This window comes from Erpetoichthys calabaricus, chromosome 7 (assembly GCF_900747795.2).
Source record: "Erpetoichthys calabaricus chromosome 7, fErpCal1.3, whole genome shotgun sequence".
Taxonomy (NCBI): Eukaryota; Metazoa; Chordata; class Cladistia; order Polypteriformes; family Polypteridae; genus Erpetoichthys; species Erpetoichthys calabaricus.
This window is the reverse complement of record NC_041400.2, coordinates 95,387,975-95,396,273: the sequence shown is the minus strand read 5'-3', so window position 1 is coordinate 95,396,273 and position 8,299 is coordinate 95,387,975.

Genomic DNA, 8,299 nt, shown 5'->3' with positions numbered 1-8,299 from the left:
TGCTGACGAGCTGCATGTTCTGCTTGTCATTGTTTTAAGAGCTGGGAGGACATGAAGTGTGTCTTCCAAAAGCATTCCAACAACTGCTAGGTTAGATGTCCGTGAACTTGTTTTAAATTGCTTGTAAGTAGGGCGTGACATGCAAAAGTCACTGTCTCACGGGTTTTGCTTCCTAAGGTTGTAATATCTAGTCTTGCGTGTCATCAAAGTGTCTCTCCGAGATGATCAGGTCTCGTTTGTCACTTCGCATCTCTCCCGCTCGCGTTGTGAAGGGGGGGAGCTGAATGAACGCTAAGGAGATGCGGACAGATCAGCTGCTGGCTTTGTTCTCCTGCTGCTGAGATGTGTGTTCTGGTTGTCGCACTGCGTGTCGAACATTTAAAAGCCCGTACAGCACCTGTCCTTCTGTCTCACTGCCTTGTCTTGCGGGACGTCAAATTGTCTTACGAGAAGATCACGTCTCGTCTCCCTGCTAAGACTTTTTTTATAATACAGATATATATCCATCCATCCATTTTCCAACCCGCTGAATCCGAACACAGGCTCACGGGGGTCTGCTGGAGCCAGTCCCAGCCAACACAGGGCACAAGGCAGGAACCAATCCTGGGCAGGGTGCCAACCCACCGCAGGACACACACACACAAACATACCCACACACCAAGCACACACTAGGGCCAATTTAGAATCGCCAATCCACCTAACCTGCATGTCTTTGGGAGGAAACCGGAGTACCCGGAGAAAATCCACGCAGACACGGGGAGAACATGCAAACTCCATGCAGGGAGGACCCGGGAAGCGAACCCAGGTCTCCTTACTGCGAGGCAGCAGCGCCACCACTGCGCCACCGTGCCGCCCACAGATATATTATATATATATATATATATATATATATATATATATATATATATACATATACACACACACACACACACACACATACATACATACATACATACATATATGTCCATAAAAGGGAATGAATCATGCATCTTAAAATAGTTTTTGATTCCTGAGCTGTTGACATCTGTCAAGTGTCACCATCAGATGAAAATTATTAGACATACAGGAATCAAAGGCAATATACAGCAAATGAGGAAGGGGGCTTGGGTGGGTGTGGGGGAGAGGAATTAGTAAGGAGGGTTTCAGAGAGTGTAGGTCTTAAAAGTCTTCTTTATTAATTTAAAGCCTGCATATGCTAGGTTCATGTCCAATTTTTTGTTAATGGCATTTTCATTTGATAGCCATAATTCAGGTAACTCTCTGGCACTTAGTATTTGTCCTGACTCTTACTTGAACTGTGTCCCAGTTAAACATATGTCCGGTTGAATTGGTGTGTGCATATATCAGAGACCGTGGGTCCTTCCTAATGAAAGCATTGCAATTTTCTTCTATGCATGTTGCAAATGTGTTAGATGTTTATTCCATATATACAGCTTTGCATACACTGCATGGTATACTGTTTATTGCGTTTTGTGTTTGTGCTGCAGATTTCTTGATTTTGGCATGAAAAGAACTGTACAAAGATTGTTTCCCTGTTTATACGCTACTTTAATGCCTGATCTGGAAAGGATGCATGCTGTGGTTACGTGACACGCCACAGTAATAAGGAAGACTGTACCAGGTAGAATGGGAGATCGGGTTGGGAGATTGGGTTGGTGCCAATTGTTTGCTGAGGTTTGGGGCCTTCCACAGCCTTCCAAAAATCCATAAACCCCTTCGAAATTCAGACTTGTGGTCAACCTAACAGAAGGGCCAACATATAACTTATTGCAAAGTTTTGGATTATTCAGTTAATAGCACAAGGCATTGCAGTGCCTGAAGTATATATCCATTGGTGATGCTGAAATCATGGTCTCATTTGATGACCCTGTCGTAACAGCACAAATGAAGCTGACCACAAAGGACATAATGCTGTTAACATCACTTTGCCAGAAAACGCACTTCCATTTTAATGGGAAATATATAGACAGAAAGAAGGCATGCCAATGGGATCTTCGTTATCAGGGCTCTTAGCCAAACTGGTTATACAGTGATGTGAAAGCCTGACACTAACTCAGTTCAGACCTAAACTTTGGATACACTATGTTGATGATACATTCATTATATTAAAAAGCAACATGATAAATGAATTCCATGGCCACATCAATTCAGTATTTCCCTGAAATTCAGCTCACCATGGAAAGAAAAACAAACAATGGACATCTTCATTGTAAGGGGTAACGACGCCTCTTTAATTACAAGTGTTTTATCTCAAAGACTGTTATGCGGACAAAATATTACACTTTGGTAGCAATCACCCCTTATCATATAAACAGCGTTGTATTAAGATATTGTTCAAAAGGATATACACACACTGTAATACAAAGGAAATTAAAAAGAATGAAAGACATTATCTGTTCCATCTGTTTACATCAAATCCCTACTCCAAAACATTTATCAAACAATGCTTACATAGGAGGTGTCAAAGACCTCAGCAAACAATTGGCACCAAGCCGATCTCCCATTCTACCTGGTAAAGTCTTCATTATCACCATGGCGTATCTGAAACCACAGCACGCAGTGCAGATTAGGCATTGAAGTAGTGCATAAACCAGGAAACCCCCTGTGGACAGCTGTTTTTAATGCCAAAAGTGAGAAATCTGCAGCAGAGACACGAAACGCAGTATACAACATACTGTGCAGTGCATGCCCAGCTGTATATGTGGGACAAACATCTAAAACACTCGCAACATACATACAAGAACATCATAATGCTGTAAGAAGAAAGGTCCCACGGTCTCTGATGCATATACACATCAGTTCAACCAGGCAGATGTTTAACTGGGACACAGCGCAAGTAAAATTCAAGGCTAATGCTAATTTCCTCTGATGATGACACCTGAGAGGTGTTGAAAGCTTAGGAATAAAAGATCCTTTTAATATACATGATTCATTTTCTCCCTTTGTGGATTTCTAGCTATAAATATGCATTACAAACCTTTACTTCTTTCTCTCTTTACATATACATTTATATTATATATATATATATATATATATATATATACATTTATATATATATATATATATACATACATACATTTATATACAGTGATCCCTCGCTATATCGCGCTTCGCCTTTCGCGGCTTCACTCTATCGCGGATTTTATATGTAAGCATATTTAAATATATATCGCGGATTTTTTGCTGGTTCGCGGATTTCTGAGGACAATGGGTCTTTTAATTTCTGGTACATGCTTTCTCAGTTGGTTTGCCCAGTTGATTTCATACAAGGGACGCTATTGGCAGATGGCTGAGAAGAAACCCAACTTACTTTTCTCCCTCTCTCTCTTGCGCTTTCTCTGATCCTGACGTAGGGGGTGTGAGCAGGGTGGCTGTTCGCACACCTAGACGATACGGACGCTCGTCTAAAAATGCTGAAAGATTATCTTCACGTTGCTACCTTCTGTGTGCAGCTGCTTAGTGAAGCAACATGCTGCACGGAGCTTCATATACTTAAAAGCTCAAAGGGCACGTATTGATTTTTGACTTTGTTTCTCTCTCTCTCTCACTGCTCCTGACGGAGGGGGTGTGAGCTGCCGCCTTCAACAGCTTTGTACCGGCGGTGCTTCGCATACTTAAGAGCCAAACAGCCCTATTGATTTGTTTGCTTTACTCTCTGTTTCCTTTGAAGAGGAAGATATGTTTGCATTCTTTTAATTGTGAGACAGAACTGTCATCTCTGTCTTGTCATGGAGCACAGTTTAAACTTTTGAAAAAGAGACAAATGTTTGTTTGCAGTGTTTGAATAACGTTCCTGTCTCTCTACAACCTCCTGTGTTTCTGCGCAAATCTGTGACCCAAGCATGACAATATAAAAATAACCATATAAACATATGGTTTCTACTTCGCGGATTTTCTTATTTCGCGGGTGGCTCTGGAACGCAACCCCCGCGATGGAGGAGGGATTACTGTATATATATATATATATATATATATATATATATATGAGGGGGGACCCAAAAATAACCGGAAATATTTTTAAAACATGTTTCATTTAATTTTCTGTACAAACTACAATTAGTCTCCTTCAAAGTACTCTCCATTGGCAGAAATACACTTATCTAACCATTTGTTCCATTGTTCAAAACATTTTTTAAATTCGTCTGAAGTAATGCCCATTAATGCTTTGGTCGTTTCTTGTTTTACCTCTTCGACGTCAGCAAAACGCCTTCCTTTAAAGTCTTTTTTCATCCAAGGGAACAAAAAGAAATCACACGGAGCTAAATCCGGTGAGTAGGGTGGGTGGTTCAGGGTTGTCATACCGTTTCTTGCCAAAAATTGGCGAATGCTGAGAGCAGTGTGAGATGGAGCGTTGTCATGTTGAAAGAACCAATCGCCCGACTCCCACAAATCAGGGAGTTTCCTTCTCACACTGTTGCGCAACCTACTTTTACAAAAAAATTCACTGAACACAAGCACAACCTTCCAGACTGATGGCACTTGGCAGACTGACTTGTCAGGAGTGTAACTAGTTCGCCCTAGCGGCCCAACCACGTACTACAAGTACCAACCTAACAACAACAAAATTCCGGTTATTTTTGGGTCCCCCCTCGTATATATATATATATATATATATATATATATATATATATATATATATATATATATTTACACACACACACACACATTCAGTATATACTATATATATCAATTACAAAATGTATGTACAACTGCTTCTCAATGCTCACTTACTGAGCAATGTAGGCCTTGTGGTATATTCGGACATGGACACAGACAGGCAGACACCAAATGTCCCCAAACACACACGTGTACTCTTCTGCTCTGTGCACAACACAATCACAGTGCATTAATCACAAATAATACAGTCCTTTAGACTTCCTTCTGCTGCCTCCGCTCCTCCCTTTGCAAGCTTCGTCCTCATCCTCCCAACTCTGGCTCTCCGAATGGAGAGAGGCAGCATCTCTTATAGCACACCTGGAAGTACTCCAGGTGTCCCACAATTAACATCTAGCAGCACTTCCAGGAGTGGCGGAAGTGCTGCATGTGTATCCAGCTCCTCTTCTGGCAGCACTTCCGGGTGTGGCGAAAGTGCTGCAGACCACAGTTCCAGAGCTGTCCAGGCGCCCCCTGGCGGTAGCCACGTCCCCCCACAGGGTTGAGCTTCCAAGCTCCGTGGCCCCCATGTAATCCAGGGAGGCGGTCCTCTTGCATTCTGGGGGAATATATTGCCCCTCTCCCGGTCCTTCCCTTCTCTCGGCATCCCGGTGGGGCAACGTCCCTGGACGTCTGTCACAGACTATATACTGCATCCGGAAAGTATTCACAGCGCATCACCTTTTCCACATTTTGTTATGTTACAGCCTTATTCCAAAATGGATTAAATTCATTTTTTTCCTCAGAATTCTACACACAACACCCCATAATGACAATGTGAAAAAGGTTTACTTGAGGTTTTTGCAAATTTATTAAAAATAAAAAAACAGAAATCACATGTACATAAGTATTCACAGCCTTTGCTCAATACTTTGTCGAAGTACCTTTGGCAGCAATTACAGCCTCAAGTCTTTTTGAATATGATGCCACAAGCTTGGCACATCCATCCTTGGCCAGTTACGCCCATTCCTCTTTGCAGCACCTCTCAAGCTCCATCAGGTTGGATGGGAAGCATCACTGCACAACCATTTTAAGATCTCTCCAGAGATGTTCAATCGGATTCAAGTCTGGGCTCTGGCTGGGCCACTCAAGGACATTCACAGAGTTGTCCTGAAGCCACTCCTTTGATATCTTGGCTGTGTGCTTAGGGTCGTTGTCCTGCTGAAAGATGAACCATCGCCCCAGTCTGAGGTCAAGAGCGCTCTGGAGCAGGTTTTCATCCAGGATGTCTCTGTACATTGCTGCAGTCACCTTTCCCTTTATCCTGACTAATCTTCCAGTCCCTGCCCCTGAAAAACATCCCCACAGCATGATGCTGCCACCACCATGCTTCACTGTAGGGATGGTATTGGCCTGGTGACAAGCGGTGCCTGGTTTCCTCCAAACATGACGCCTGGCATTCACACCAAAGAGTTCAATCTTTGTCTCATCAGACCAGAGAATTTTTTTTCTCATGGTCTGAGAGTCCTTCAGGTGCCTTTTGGTAAACTCCAGGCGGGCTGCCATGTGCCTTTTACTAAAGAGTGGCTTCCGTCTGGCCACTCTACCATACAGGTCTGATTGATGGATTGCTGCAGAGATGGTTGTCCTTCTGGAAGGTTCTCCTCTCTCCACAGATGACCTCTGGAGCTCTGACAGAATGACCATCGGGTTCTTGGTCACCTCCCTGACTAAGGCCCTTCTCCCCCGATCGCTCAGTTTAGATGGCCGGCCCGCTCTAGGAAGAGTCCTGGTGGTTTCAAACTTCTTCCACTTACTGATGATGGAGGCCACTGTGCTCATTGGGACCTTCAAAGCAGCAGAAATTTTTCTGTAACCTTCCCCATATTTGTACCTCGAGACAATCCTGTCTCGGAGGTCTACAGACAATTCCTTTGACTTCATGCTTGGTTTGTGCTCTGACATGAACTGTCAACTGTGGGACCTTATAAAGACAGGTGTGAGCCTTTCCAAATCATGTCCAATCAACTGAATTTACCACAGGTGGACTCCAATTAAGCTGCAGAAACATCTCAAGGATGATCAGGGGAAACAGGATGCACCTGAGCTCAATTTTGAGCTTCATGGCAAAGGCTGTGAATACTTATGTACATGTGCTTTCTCAATTTTTTTATTTTTAATAAATTTGCAAAAATCTCAAGTAAACTTTTTTTCACGTTATCATTATGGGGTGTTGTGTGTAGAATTCTGAGGAAAAAAATGAATTTAATCCATTTTGGAATAAGCCTGTAACATAACAAAATGTGGAAAAAGTGATGCGCTGTGAATACTTTCCAGATGCACTGTATATACCAGGCTAAGAAATGACTCATTATAAGGCAAATAACAAATGCAGCAGGCTGTTTGGAGTAACTAGTTGTTCTTTAAAACTGGAAAGAAAACTGCTGATGAGAACAAAATAACAACCAAAAAAAAAACCTATGATTAAAAAAAACAAGTTAAGTGTTTAGCTTCCTCCTCTTTCTCCCACCTATACTGTTACAGAATCCTCCACCACCTTCATATCAGGCAAGCCCTTGCATTAATTCTGCTCCTAACTTCATGGTAACTCAGCTAAGGAATCACAGCGGTACTTTTAAGAGTATACCATGGAAGACTTTGTGAGCACTGGCCATCGAGCCTATAAGCACTTCTGGGATAATCAAAACTCCTTGGGAGTCATCCAGCTTAATGGGTCAGCACATATCTGCATCCTGGAGGACTGACCACTGGCTTGCTGGCTTCCTTTGACAGAATTCAGCCTACTGTCTAGGGACTCACCTTCTTCATCCTCTCAATGGCTCCCTGGTTTACTACTGTTGCAATACCCAAATAACCAACATAATTTCTTACAAACATCTGCATCTCTCTGTAGATGCAATCCAATTTTGAAACTGTGCTACATGGCATTGTGTTGTTTGGATGGGGCCACCCAATTCAAGAAATTGTTGCTGATGATTAAATGAAAAATACATTATTTTTATTGCAATACAACAAGTGTATAGTAAATGTACAGATACACTGAAATGAAAAGAAAAAAAATCTTGGCTGACGTTATGTGAATTTCCCCTTGGGATTAATAAAGTATCTATCTATCTATCTATCTATCTATCTAGTCATAATTTAACCTTTGTCTTGTACTTATTAAACAGCAAGAATTAATTAGCCTTCTCAAACCCCTAAAACAAACCCTTCTGTGACCCCAGTTCTTACAAATTATGGCTGCAGTTCCCCTTTGCCAGTGATCCTTCATGCCTAAATTGCATCAATCACTTCTAAATTCTGGACTGTGAGTAAGTGTTGGCATGGAGTTGTCAGGATTACTGTGAGTTAATCCTTTTGTGCCTCTTAGTGATATCTTTGAAAGAACTGCACTTCTGCCCATTTGCATGTCCTTGGCTATTTCATCTGTATCAACATTGTATCAACACTGACTGCTGTAGCCTCAAAGCAAGGAGGACTAGGTATGGGCCCATGCTAGCACCCGTTGTATTTTATAACTCACTGCTCATGCGGAATTAACTCTTAAGGTTCCAGCAATAAATAACGAGGGCTTCATCTTCCTATTGGTAATTTTTTCTCTTACTAGTGTGGAACTTATTAAAATATTGCATGTCTTATGCTAAGTTTAGGCTCACTCTGTAGCTGGTGCCTTTCTGCCAGTTGG